The following is a 14,382-nucleotide window of genomic DNA, read 5'->3' on the forward strand; positions in this document are numbered from 1 at the left end:
AAGGGCCGTAGTTTGTGTTTGGGGGCCAGTGGCTGGGAGTGGCCGGCTGGCTCCTGAAAACCCATGCCACGCTGGATGGTTCCCAAATGAAAAAAATGGCACCAGTGCCAAGTCGGGCTGGTTTGATAGTACCGAGTGGCTCCTGCAATCTGCCAGCCAGAAGGCGGGCTGCTGAGATTTTTTTCCAGGGAAAAGGGCCGTGGTATGTGTTTGGGGCCCTGTGGCTGAGAGTGGCTGGCTGGCTCCTTAAAATCCACGACACGCAGGATGGTTCCCAGATGAAAGGTGGCACCAGTGCCGAGTCGGGCTGGTTTGATAGAGCTAAGTGGCTCCTGCAAACCGCCAGCCAGAAGATGGCCAGGTCAGTTTTACTTCTAGGGAAAAGGGCCGTAGTTTATGTTTGGGGGCCTGTGGCTGGGAGTGGCCGGCTGGCTCCTGAAAATCCACGATACGCAGGATGGTTCCCAGATGAAAGGTGGCACCACTGCCAAGTCGGGCTGGTTTGATAGAGCCGAGTGACTCCTGGAATCTGACAGCCAGAAGATGGGCAGGTCTGTTTTACTTCCAGGGAAAAGGGCCGTAGTTTGTGTTTGGGGGCCTGTGGTGGGGAATGGCCGGCTGGCTCCTTAAAATCCACGCCGCGCATGATGTTTCCCAGACCCAAGGTGGCACCAGTGCCGAGTTGGGCTGGTTTGATAGAGCCATGTGGCTCCTGCAATCTGCCAGCCAGAAGCGGGGTGTGTGAGTTTTGTTTGCCAGGGAAAAGGGCCGTAGTTTGTGTTTGGGGGCCTGTGGCTGGGAATGGCCGGCTGGCTCCTGAAAATCCACGATACGCAGGATGATTCCCAGACCAAAAGGGCACCAGTGCCGAGTCGGGATGGTTTGATAGAGCCAAGTGTCTCCTGCCATCTGCCAGCCAGGAACGGGGCGGGTCAGTTTTGTTTGCCAGGGAAAAGGGCCGTGGTTTGTGTTGGGGGCCTGTGGCTGGGAGTGGCCGTCTGGCTCCTGAAAATCCACGATACGTAGGATGGTTCCCAGACCCAAAGGGGCCCAAGTGCCAAGTCGGGTTGGTTTGATAGAGCCAAGTGGCTCCTGCAATCTGCCAGCCAGAAGATGGGCAGGTCAGTTTTCCTTCCAGGGAAAAGACCCGTGGTATGTGTTTGGGGGCCTGTGGCTGGGAGTGGCCTACTGGCTCCTGAAAATCCACGATACGCAGGATGGTTCCCAGATGAAAGGTGGCACCAGTGCCGAGCCGGGCTGGTTTGATAGTACGGAGTGGCTCCTGCAATCTGCCAGCCAGAAGATGGGCAGGTCAGTTTTACTACCAGGAAAAAGGGCCGTAGTTTGTGTTTGGGGGCCTGTGGCTTCTAGTGGCCGGCTGGCTCCTGAAAATCCACGATACGCAGGATGGTTGCCAGACCCAAGGTGGCACCACTGCCGAGTCGGGCTGGTTTGATAGAGCCAAGTGGCTCCTGCAATCTGACAGCCAGAAGATGGGCAGGTCTGTTTTACTTCCAAGGAAAAGGGCCGTAGTTTCTGTTTGGGGGCCTGTGGCTGAGAATGGCCGGCTGGCTCCTTAAAATCCACGCCGCGCATGATGGTTCCCAGACCCAAGGTGGCACCAGTGCCGAGTTGGGCTGGTTTGATAGAGCCATGTGGCTCCTGCAATCTGCCAGCCAGAAGCGGGGTATGTGAGTTTTGTTTGCCAGGGAAAAGGGCCGTAGTTTTTGTATGGGGGCCTATGGCTGGGAGTGGCCAGCTGGCGCCTGAAAATCCACGATACGCAGGATGATTCCCAGACCAAAGGGGCACCAGTGCCGAGTCGGGCTGGTTTGATAGAGCCAAGTGGCTCCTGCAATCTGCCAGCCAGACGACGGGCAGGTCAGTTTTGTTTGCCAGGGAAAAGGGTTGTGGTTTCTGTTGGGGGCCTGTGGCTGGGAGTGGCCGGCTGGCTCCTGAAAATCCACGATACGTAGGATGGTTCCCAGACCCAAAGGGGCACCAGTGCCAAGTCGGTCTGGTTTGGTAGAGGCAAGTGGCTCCTGCAATCTACCAGGCAGAAGATGGGCAGGTCAGTTTTACTTCCAGGGAAAAGGGCCGTAGTTTGTGTTTGGGTGCCTGTGGCTGGGAGTGGCCGCTGGCTCCTGAAAATCCACGATACGCAGCATGGTTCCCAGATGAAAGGTGGCACCAGTGCTGAGTCGGGCTGGTTTGATAGTACCAAGTGTCTCCCGCAATCTGCCAGCCAGACGATGGGCAGGTCAGTTTTACTTCCAGGGAAAAGGGCCGTGGTATGTGTTTGGGGGCCTGTGGCTGGGAGTGGCCGGCTGGCTCCTGAAAATCCACGATAAGCGGGATGGTTCCCAGATGAAAGGTGGCACCAGTGCCGAGTCGGGCTGTTTTGATAGAGCTAAGTGGCTCCTGCAATCTGCCAGCCAGAAGCGGGGCCGGTCAGTGTTGTTTGCCAGGGAAAAGGGCCGTGGTTTGTGTTGGGGGCCTGTGGCGGGGAATGGCTGGCTCGCTCCTGAAAATCCACAATACACAGGATGGTTCCCAGACCCAAGGTGGCACCAGTGCCGAGTCGGGCTGGTTTGATAGAGCCATGTGGCTCCTGCAATCTGCCAGCCAGAAGCAGGGTGGGTGAGTTTTGTTTGGCAGGGAAAAGGCCCACAGTTTGTGTTTGGGGGCCTCTCGCTGGGAGTGGCCGGGTGGCTCCTGAAAATCCACGATACTCAGGATGATTGCCAGACCCAAGTTGGCACCACGGCCAAGTCGGGCTGGTTTGATAGAGCCATGTGGCTCCTGCAATCTGCCAGCCAGAAGATGAGCAGGTCAGTTTTACTTCCAGGGAAAAGTGCCGTAGTTTTTGTTTGGGGGCCTGTGGCTGAGAGTGGCTGGCTGGCTCCTGAAAATCCACGACACGCAGGATGGTTCCCAGATGAAAGGTGGCACCAGTGCCAAGTCGGGCTGGTTTGATAGAGCTAAGTGGCTCCTGCAATCTGCCAGCCAGAAGATGGACAGGTGAGTTTTACTTCCGGGGAAGAGGGCCGGTAGTTTGTGTTTGGGGGCCTGAGGCTGGGAGTGGCCGGCTGGCTCCTGAAAATGCACGATACTCAGGATGATTGCCAGACCAAAGTTGGCACCACTGCCAAGTCGGGCTGGTTTGATAGAGCCATGTGGCTCCTGCAATCTGCCAGCCAGAAGATGGGCAGGTCAGTTTTACTTCCAGGGAAAACGGCCGTAGTTTGTGCTTGGGGGCCTGTGGCTGGGAGTGGCTGGCTCGCTCCTGAAAATCCACGATACGCAGGATGGTTCCCAGACCCAAGGGGGCACCAGTGCCAAATCGGGCTGGTTTGATAGAGCCAAGTGGCTCCTGCATTCTGCCAGCCAGAAGATGGACAGGTCAGTTTTACTTCCAGGGAAAAGGACCATAGATTTTTTTTGGGGTCTGTGGCCTGGAATGGCCGGCTGGCTCCAGAAAATCCACGATAGGCAGGATGGTTCCCAGATGAAAGGTGGCACCAGTGCCGAGTCGGGCTGTTTTGATAGAGCCAAGTGGCTCCTGCAATCTGCCAGCCAGAAGATGGACAGGTCAGTTTTACTTCCGGGGAAGAGGGCTGTAGTTTGTGTTTGGGGGCCTGAGGCTGGGAGTGGCCGGCTGGCTCCTGAAAATGCACGATACTCAGGATGATTGCCAGACCCAAGTTGGCACCACTGCCAAGTCGGGCTGGTGTGATAGAGCCATGTGGCTCCTGCAATCTGCCAGCCAGAAGACTGGCAGGTCAGTTTTACTTCCAGGGAAAAGGGCCATACATTGTGTTTGGGGGCCTGTGGCTGGAATGAACAGCTGGCTCCTGAAAATCCACGATACGCAGGATGGTTCCCAAATGAAAGGTGGCACCAGTGCTGAGTCGGGCTGGTTTGATAGAGCCAAGTGGCTCCTGCAATCTGCCAGCCAGAAGCGGGGCGGGTCAGTTTTGTTTGCCAGGGAAAAGGGCCGTTGTTTGTGTTGGGGGCCTGTGGCTGGGAGTGGCCAGCTGGCTCCTGAAAATCCACGATACGTAGGATGGTTTCCAGACCCAAGGGGCCCCAGTGCCAAATCGGGCTGGTTTGATAAAGCCAAGTGGCTCCTGCAATCTGCCAGCCAGAAGATGGACAGGTCACTTTTACTTCCAGGGAAAAGGGCTGTAGTGTTTGTTTGGGCGCCTGTGGCTGGGAGTGGCCGGCTGGCTCCTGAAAATCCACGATACGCAGGATGGTTCGCAGATAAATGGTGGCACCAGTGCCAAGCCGGCTGGTTTGATAGGGCCAAGTGTCTCCTGCAATCTGCAAGCCAGGAGCGGGGTGCGTGAGTTTTGTTTGCCAGGGAAAAGGGCCGTGGTTTGTTTTCGGGAGCCTGTGGCTCGGAATGGCCTGCTGGCTCCTGAAAATCCACGATACGCAGGATGGTTCCCAGATGAAAGGTGGCACCAGTGCCGAGTCGGGCTGGTTTGATAGAGCCATGTGGCTCCTGCAATCTGCCAGCCAGAAGCGGGGTGGGTGAGTTTTGTTTGGCAGGGAAAAGGCCCACAGTTTGTGTTTGTGGGCCTCTGGCTGGGAGTGGCCTACTGGCTCCTGAAAATCCACGATACGCAGGATGATTCCCAGACAAAAGGGGCACCAGTGCCGAGTCGGGCTGGTTTGATAGAGCCAAGTGGCTCCTGCAATCTGCCAGCCAGAAGATGGGCAGGTCAGTTTTACTTCCAGGGAAAAGGGCCGTAGTTTTTGTTTGGGGTCCTGTGGCTGGGAGTGGCCTGCTGGCTCCTGAAAATACACGATACGCAGGGTGGTTCCCAGACCCAAAGGGGCACTAGTGCCAAATCGGGCTGGTTTGATAGAGCCAAGTGGCTCCTGCATTCTGCCAGCCAGAAGATGGACAGGCCAGTTTTACTTCCAGGGAAAAGGACCATAGCTTTTTTTTGGTGGCCTGTGGCTGAGAATGGCCGGCTGGCTCCTTAAAATCCACGCCGCGCATGATGGTTCCCAGACCCAAGGCGGCACCAGTGCCGAGTTGGGCTGGTTTGATAGAGCCATGTGGCTTCTGCAATCTGCCAGCCAGAAGCGGGGTGTGTGAGTTTGGTTTGCAGGGAAAAGGGCCGTAGTTTGTGTTTGGTGGCCTGTGGCTTGGAGTGGCTGGGTGGCTCCTAAAAATCTACGATACGCAGGATGATTCCCAGACCAAAGGGGCACCAGTGCCGAGTCGGGCTGGTTTGATAGAGCCAAGTGGCTCCTGCAATCTGCCAGCCAGACGACGGGCAGGTCAGTTTTGTTTGCCAGGGAAAAGGGTTGTGGTTTCTGTTGGGGGCCTGTGGCTGGGAGTGGCCGGCTGGCTCCTGAAAATCCACGATACGTAGGATGGTTCCCAGACCCAAAGGGGCACCAGTGCCAAGTCGGTCTGGTTTGGTAGAGGCAAGTGGCTCCTGCAATCTACCAGGCAGAAGATGGGCAGGTCAGTTTTACTTCCAGGGAAAAGGGCCGTAGTTTGTGTTTGGGTGCCTGTGGCTGGGAGTGGCCGCTGGCTCCTGAAAATCCACGATACGCAGCATGGTTCCCAGATGAAAGGTGGCACCAGTGCTGAGTCGGGCTGGTTTGATAGTACCAAGTGTCTCCCGCAATCTGCCAGCCAGACGATGGGCAGGTCAGTTTTACTTCCAGGGAAAAGGGCCGTGGTATGTGTTTGGGGGCCTGTGGCTGGGAGTGGCCGGCTGGCTCCTGAAAATCCACGATAAGCGGGATGGTTCCCAGATGAAAGGTGGCACCAGTGCCGAGTCGGGCTGTTTTGATAGAGCTAAGTGGCTCCTGCAATCTGCCAGCCAGAAGCGGGGCCGGTCAGTGTTGTTTGCCAGGGAAAAGGGCCGTGGTTTGTGTTGGGGGCCTGTGGCGGGGAATGGCTGGCTCGCTCCTGAAAATCCACAATACACAGGATGGTTCCCAGACCCAAGGTGGCACCAGTGCCGAGTCGGGCTGGTTTGATAGAGCCATGTGGCTCCTGCAATCTGCCAGCCAGAAGCAGGGTGGGTGAGTTTTGTTTGGCAGGGAAAAGGCCCACAGTTTGTGTTTGGGGGCCTCTCGCTGGGAGTGGCCGGGTGGCTCCTGAAAATCCACGATACTCAGGATGATTGCCAGACCCAAGTTGGCACCACGGCCAAGTCGGGCTGGTTTGATAGAGCCATGTGGCTCCTGCAATCTGCCAGCCAGAAGATGAGCAGGTCAGTTTTACTTCCAGGGAAAAGTGCCGTAGTTTTTGTTTGGGGGCCTGTGGCTGAGAGTGGCTGGCTGGCTCCTGAAAATCCACGACACGCAGGATGGTTCCCAGATGAAAGGTGGCACCAGTGCCAAGTCGGGCTGGTTTGATAGAGCTAAGTGGCTCCTGCAATCTGCCAGCCAGAAGATGGACAGGTGAGTTTTACTTCCGGGGAAGAGGGCCGGTAGTTTGTGTTTGGGGGCCTGAGGCTGGGAGTGGCCGGCTGGCTCCTGAAAATGCACGATACTCAGGATGATTGCCAGACCAAAGTTGGCACCACTGCCAAGTCGGGCTGGTTTGATAGAGCCATGTGGCTCCTGCAATCTGCCAGCCAGAAGATGGGCAGGTCAGTTTTACTTCCAGGGAAAACGGCCGTAGTTTGTGCTTGGGGGCCTGTGGCTGGGAGTGGCTGGCTCGCTCCTGAAAATCCACGATACGCAGGATGGTTCCCAGACCCAAGGGGGCACCAGTGCCAAATCGGGCTGGTTTGATAGAGCCAAGTGGCTCCTGCATTCTGCCAGCCAGAAGATGGACAGGTCAGTTTTACTTCCAGGGAAAAGGACCATAGATTTTTTTTGGGGTCTGTGGCCTGGAATGGCCGGCTGGCTCCAGAAAATCCACGATAGGCAGGATGGTTCCCAGATGAAAGGTGGCACCAGTGCCGAGTCGGGCTGTTTTGATAGAGCCAAGTGGCTCCTGCAATCTGCCAGCCAGAAGATGGACAGGTCAGTTTTACTTCCGGGGAAGAGGGCTGTAGTTTGTGTTTGGGGGCCTGAGGCTGGGAGTGGCCGGCTGGCTCCTGAAAATGCACGATACTCAGGATGATTGCCAGACCCAAGTTGGCACCACTGCCAAGTCGGGCTGGTGTGATAGAGCCATGTGGCTCCTGCAATCTGCCAGCCAGAAGACTGGCAGGTCAGTTTTACTTCCAGGGAAAAGGGCCATACATTGTGTTTGGGGGCCTGTGGCTGGAATGAACAGCTGGCTCCTGAAAATCCACGATACGCAGGATGGTTCCCAAATGAAAGGTGGCACCAGTGCTGAGTCGGGCTGGTTTGATAGAGCCAAGTGGCTCCTGCAATCTGCCAGCCAGAAGCGGGGCGGGTCAGTTTTGTTTGCCAGGGAAAAGGGCCGTTGTTTGTGTTGGGGGCCTGTGGCTGGGAGTGGCCAGCTGGCTCCTGAAAATCCACGATACGTAGGATGGTTTCCAGACCCAAGGGGCCCCAGTGCCAAATCGGGCTGGTTTGATAAAGCCAAGTGGCTCCTGCAATCTGCCAGCCAGAAGATGGACAGGTCACTTTTACTTCCAGGGAAAAGGGCTGTAGTGTTTGTTTGGGCGCCTGTGGCTGGGAGTGGCCGGCTGGCTCCTGAAAATCCACGATACGCAGGATGGTTCGCAGATAAATGGTGGCACCAGTGCCAAGCCGGCTGGTTTGATAGGGCCAAGTGTCTCCTGCAATCTGCAAGCCAGGAGCGGGGTGCGTGAGTTTTGTTTGCCAGGGAAAAGGGCCGTGGTTTGTTTTCGGGAGCCTGTGGCTCGGAATGGCCTGCTGGCTCCTGAAAATCCACGATACGCAGGATGGTTCCCAGATGAAAGGTGGCACCAGTGCCGAGTCGGGCTGGTTTGATAGAGCCATGTGGCTCCTGCAATCTGCCAGCCAGAAGCGGGGTGGGTGAGTTTTGTTTGGCAGGGAAAAGGCCCACAGTTTGTGTTTGTGGGCCTCTGGCTGGGAGTGGCCTACTGGCTCCTGAAAATCCACGATACGCAGGATGATTCCCAGACAAAAGGGGCACCAGTGCCGAGTCGGGCTGGTTTGATAGAGCCAAGTGGCTCCTGCAATCTGCCAGCCAGAAGATGGGCAGGTCAGTTTTACTTCCAGGGAAAAGGGCCGTAGTTTTTGTTTGGGGTCCTGTGGCTGGGAGTGGCCTGCTGGCTCCTGAAAATACACGATACGCAGGGTGGTTCCCAGACCCAAAGGGGCACTAGTGCCAAATCGGGCTGGTTTGATAGAGCCAAGTGGCTCCTGCATTCTGCCAGCCAGAAGATGGACAGGTCAGTTTTACTTCCAGGGAAAAGGACCATAGCTTTTTTTTGGTGGCCTGTGGCTGAGAATGGCCGGCTGGCTCCTTAAAATCCACGCCGCGCATGATGGTTCCCAGACCCAAGGCGGCACCAGTGCCGAGTTGGGCTGGTTTGATAGAGCCATGTGGCTTCTGCAATCTGCCAGCCAGAAGCGGGGTGTGTGAGTTTGGTTTGCAGGGAAAAGGGCCGTAGTTTGTGTTTGGTGGCCTGTGGCTTGGAGTGGCTGGGTGGCTCCTAAAAATCTACGATACGCAGGATGATTCCCAGACCAAAGGGGCACCAGTGCCGAGTCGGGCTGGTTTGATAGAGGCAAGTGTCTCCTGCAATCTGCCAGCCAGAAGCGGGGTGTGTGAGTTTTGTTTGCCAGGGTAAAAGGCTGTAGTTTGTGTTTGGGGGCCTGAGGCTGGGAGTGGCCGGCTGGCTCCTGAAAATCCACGATACGCAGGATGGTTCCCAAATGAAAGGCGGAACCAGTGCTGAGTCGGGCTGGTTTGATAGTACCAAGTGTCTCCTGCCATCTGCCAGCCAGGAACGGGGCGGGTCAGTTTTGTTTGCCAGGGAAAAGGGCCGTGGTTTGTGTTGGGGGCCTGTGGCTGGGAGTGGCCGTCTGGCTCCTGAAAATCCACGATACGTAGGATGGTTCCCAGACCCAAAGGGGCCCAAGTGCCAAGTCGGGTTGGTTTGATAGAGCCAAGTGGCTCCTGCAATCTGCCAGCCAGAAGATGGGCAGGTCAGTTTTCCTTCCAGGGAAAAGGCCCGTGGTATGTGTTTGGGGGCCTGTGGCTGGGAGTGGCCTGCTGGCTCCTGAAAATCCACGATACGCAGGATGGTTCCCAGATGAAAGGTGGCACCAGTGCCGAGCCGGGCTGGTTTGATAGTACGGAGTGGCTCCTGCAATCTGCCAGCCAGAAGATGGGCAGGTCAGTTTTACTACCAGGAAAAAGGGCCGTAGTTTGTGTTTGGGGGCCTGTGGCTTCTAGTGGCCGGCTGGCTGCTGAAAATACACGATACGCAGGATGGTTGCCAGACCCAAGGTGGCACCAGTGCCGAGTTGGGCTGGTTTGATAGAGCCAAGTGGCTCCTGCAATCTGACAGCCAGAAGATGGGCAGGTCTGTTTTACTTCCAAGGAAAAGGGCCGTAGTTTCTGTTTGGGGGCCTGTGGCTGAGAATGGCCGGCTGGCTCCTTAAAATCCACGCCGCGCATGATGGTTCCCAGACCCAAGGTGGCACCAGTGCCGAGTTGGGCTGGTTTGATAGAGCCATGTGGCTCCTGCAATCTGCCAGCCAGAAGCGGGGTATGTGAGTTTTGTTTGCCAGGGAAAAGGGCCGTAGTTTTTGTATGGGGGCCTGTGGCTGGGAGTGGCCAGCTGGCGCCTGAAAATCCACGATACGCAGGATGATTCCCAGACCAAAGGGGCACCACTGCCGAGTCGGGCTGGTTTGATAGAGCCAAGTGGCTCCTGCAATCTGCCAGCCAGACGACGGGCAGGTCAGTTTTGTTTGCCAGGGAAAAGGGTTGTGGTTTCTGTTGGGGGCCTGTGGCTGGGAGTGGCCGGCTGGCTCCTGAAAATCCACGATACGTAGGATGGTTCCCAGACCCAAAGGGGCACCAGTGCCAAGTCGGTCTGGTTTGGTAGAGGCAAGTGGCTCCTGCAATCTACCAGGCAGAAGATGGGCAGGTCAGTTTTACTTCCAGGGAAAAGGGCCGTAGTTTGTGTTTGGGGGCCTGTGGCTGGGAGTGGCCGCTGGCTCCTGAAAATCCACGATACGCAGCATGGTTCCCAGATGAAAGGTGGCACCAGTGCTGAGTCGGGCTGGTTTGATAGTACCAAGTGTCTCCCGCAATCTGCCAGCCAGACGATGGGCAGGTCAGTTTTACTTCCAGGGAAAAGGGCCGTGGTATGTGTTTGGGGGCCTGTGGCTGGGAGTGGCCGGCTGGCTCCTGAAAATCCATGATAAGCGGGATGGTTCCCAGATGAAAGGTGGCACCAGTGCCGAGTCGGGCTGTTTTGATAGAGCTAAGTGGCTCCTGCAATCTGCCAGCCAGAAGCGGGGCCGGTCAGTGTTGTTTGCCAGGGAAAAGGGCCGTGGTTTGTGTTGGGGGCCTGTGGCGGGGAATGGCTGGCTCGCTCCTGAAAATCCACAATACACAGGATGGTTCCCAGACCCAAGGTGGCACCAGTGCCGAGTCGGGCTGGTTTGATAGAGCCATGTGGCTCCTGCAATCTGCCAGCCAGAAGCAGGGTGGGTGAGTTTTGTTTGGCAGGGAAAAGGCCCACAGTTTGTGTTTGGGGGCCTCTCGCTGGGAGTGGCCGGGTGGCTCCTGAAAATCCACGATACTCAGGATGATTGCCAGACCCAAGTTGGCACCACTGCCAAGTCGGGCTGGTTTGATAGAGCCATGTGGCTCCTGCAATCTGCCAGCCAGAAGATGAGCAGGTCAGTTTTACTTCCAGGGAAAAGTGCCGTAGTTTTTGTTTGGGGGCCTGTGGCTGAGAGTGGCTGGCTGGCTCCTGAAAATCCACGACACGCAGGATGGTTCCCAGATGAAAGGTGGCACCAGTGCCAAGTCGGGCTGTTTTGATAGAGCCATGTGGCTCCTGCAATCTGCCAGCCAGAAGATGGGCAGGTCAGTTTTACTTCCAGGGAAAAGGGCCGTAGTTTGTGCTTGGGGGCCTGTGGCTGGGAGTGGCTGGCTCGCTCCTGAAAATCCACGATACGCAGGATGGTTCCCAGACCCAAGGGGGCACCAGTGCCAAATCGGGCTGGTTTGATAGAGCCAAGTGGCTCCTGCATTCTGCCAGCCAGAAGATGGACAGGTCAGTTTTACTTCCAGGGAAAAGGACCATAGATTTTTTTTGGGGTCTGTGGCCTGGAATGGCCGGCTGGATACTGAAAATCCACGATACGCAGGATGGTTCCCAGATGAAAGGTGGCACCAGTGCCGAGTCGGGCTGGTTTGATAGAGGGAAGTGGCTCCTGCAATCTGCCAGCCAGAAGATGGGCAGGTCAGTTTTACTTCCAGGGAAATGCGTCGTAGTTTTTGTTCGGGGGCCTGTGGCTGGGAGTGGCCGGCTGGCTCCTGAAAATCCACGATACACAGGATGGTTCCCAGATGAAAGGTGGCACCAGTGCCAAGTCCGGCTGGTTTGGTACAGCCAAGTGGCTCCTGCAGACCGCCAGCCAGAAGATCGGCAGGTCAGTTTTACTTCCAGGGAAAAGGGCTGTAGTTTGTGTTTGGGGGCCTGTGGCTGGGAGTGGCCGGCTGGCTCCTGAAAATCCATGCCGCGCTGGATTGTTCCCAAATGAAAAAAATGGCACCAATGCCAAGTCGGGCTGGTTTGATAGTACCGCGTGGCTCCTGCAATCTGACAGCCAGAAGATGGGCATGTCTGTTTTACTTCCAGGGAAAAGGGCCGTAGTTTGTGTTTGGGGCCCTGTGGCTGGGAGTAGCCCGCTGGATCCTTAAAATCCACGCCGCGCATGATGGTTCCCAGACCCAAGGTGGCACCAGTGCCGAGTTGGGCTGGTGTGACAGAGCCATGTGTCTCCTGCAATCTGTCAGCCAGAAGCGGGTTCGCTGAGTTTTATTTTCCAGGGAAAAAGGCCGTGGTTTCATTTCCGGAGCCTGTGGCCTTGAATGGCCGTCTGGGTCCTTAAAATCCACGATACGCAGGATGGTTCCCAAATGAAAGGTGGCACCAGTGCTGAGTCGGGCTGGTTTGATAGAGCCAAGTGGCTCCTGCAATCTGCCAGCCAGAAGCGGGGCGGGTCAGTTTTGTTTGCCAGGGAAAAGGGCCGTTGTTTGTGTTGGGGGCCTGTGGCTGGGAGTGGCCAGCTGGCTCCTGAAAATCCACGATACGTAGGATGGTTTCCAGACCCAAGGGGCCCCAGTGCCAAATCGGGCTGGTTTGATAAAGCCAAGTGGCTCCTGCAATCTGCCAGCCAGAAGATGGACAGGTCACTTTTACTTCCAGGGAAAAGGGCTGTAGTGTTTGTTTGGGCGCCTGTGGCTGGGAGTGGCCGGCTGGCTCCTGAAAATCCACGATACGCAGGATGGTTCCCAGATGAATGGTGGCACCAGTGCCAAGGCGGCTGGTTTGATAGGGCCAAGTGTCTCCTGCAATCGGCCAGCCAGGAGCGGGGTGCGTGAGTTTTGTTTGCCAGGGAAAAGGGCCGTGGTTTGTTTTCGGGAGCCTGTGGCTCGGAATGGCCTGCTGGCTCCTGAAAATCCACGATACGCAGGATGGTTCCCAGATGAAAGGTGGCACCAGTGCCGAGTCGGGCTGGTTTGATAGAGCCATGTGGCTCCTGCAATCTGCCAGCCAGAAGCGGGGTGGGTGAGTTTTGTTTGGCAGGGAAAAGGCCCACAGTTTGTGTTTGTGGGCCTCTGGCTGGGAGTGGCCTACTGGCTCCTGAAAATCCACGATACGCAGGATGATTCCCAGACAAAAGGGGCACCAGTGCCGAGTCGGGCTGGTTTGATAGAGCCAAGTGGCTCCTGCAATCTGCCAGTCAGAAGATGGGCAGGTCAGTTTTACTTCCAGGGAAAAGGGCCGTAGTTTTTGTTTGGGGTCCTGTGGCTGGGAGTGGCCTGCTGGCTCCTGAAAATACACGATACGCAGGGTGGTTCCCAGACCCAAAGGGGCACTAGTGCCAAATCGGGCTGGTTTGATAGAGCCAAGTGGCTCCTGCATTCTGCCAGCCAGAAGATGGACAGGTCAGTTTTACTTCCAGGGAAAAGGACCATAGCTTTTTTTTGGTGGCCTGTGGCTGAGAATGGCCGGCTGGCTCCTTAAAATCCACGCCGCGCATGATGGTTCCCAGACCCAAGGCGGCACCAGTGCCGAGTTGGGCTGGTTTGATAGAGCCATGTGGCTTCTGCAATCTGCCAGCCAGAAGCGGGGTGTGTGAGTTTGGTTTGCAGGGAAAAGGGCCGTAGTTTGTGTTTGGTGGCCTGTGGCTTGGAGTGGCTGGGTGGCTCCTAAAAATTTACGATACGCAGGATGATTCCCAGACCAAAGGGGCACGAGTGCAGAGTCGGGCTGGTTTGATAGAGCCAAGTGTCTCCTGCAATCTGCCAGCCAGAAGCGGGGTGTGTGAGTTTTGTTTGCCAGGGTAAAAGGCTGTAGTTTGTGTTTGGGGGCCTGAGGCTGGGAGTGGCCGGCTGGCTCCTGAAAATCCACGATACGCAGGATGGTTCCCAAATGAAAGGCGGAACCAGTGCTGAGTCGGGCTGGTTTGATAGTACCAAGTGTCTCCCGCAATCTGCCAGCCTGAAGATGGGCAGGTCAGTTTTACTTCCAGGGAAAAGGGCCTTGGTATGTGTTTGGGGGCCTGTGGCTGGGAGTGGCCGGCTGGCACCTTATAATCCACGATACTCCCAATGGTTCCCATATGAAAGGTGGCACAAGTGCCGAGTCAGGCTGGTTTGATAGAGCCAAGTGGCTCCTGCAATCTGCCAGCCAGAAGATGGGCAGGTCAGTTTTACTTCCAGGGAAAAGGGCTGTAGTGTTTGTTTGGGCGCCTGTGACTGGCAGTGGCCGGCTGGCTCCTGAAAATCCACGATACGCAGGATGGTTCCCAGATGAGTGGTGGCACCAGTGCCAAGCCGGCTGGTTTGATAGGGCCAAGTGTCTCCTGCAATCTGCCAGCCAGGAGCGGGGTGCGTGAGTTTTGTTTGCCAGGGAAAAGGCCCACAGTTTGTGTTTCGGGGCCTGTGGCTGGGAGTGGCCGGCTGGCTCCTGAAAATCCACGATACGCAGGATGATTCCCAGACCAAAGGGGCACCAGTGCCGAGTCGGGCTGGTTTGATAGAGCCAAGTGGCTCCTGCAATCTGCCAGCCAGAAGATGGGCAGGTCAGTTTTCCTTCCACGGAAAAGGGCCGTAGTTTTTGTTTGGGGTCCTGTGGCTGGGAGTGGCCTACTGGCTCCTGAAAATCCACGATACGCAGGATGGTTTCCAGACCCAAGGGGCCCCAGTGCCAAATCGGGCTGGTTTGATAGAGCCAAGTG

Source organism: Zonotrichia albicollis, chromosome 27 (assembly GCF_047830755.1).
Source record: "Zonotrichia albicollis isolate bZonAlb1 chromosome 27, bZonAlb1.hap1, whole genome shotgun sequence".
In the NCBI taxonomy this organism is placed as follows: domain Eukaryota; kingdom Metazoa; phylum Chordata; class Aves; order Passeriformes; family Passerellidae; genus Zonotrichia; species Zonotrichia albicollis.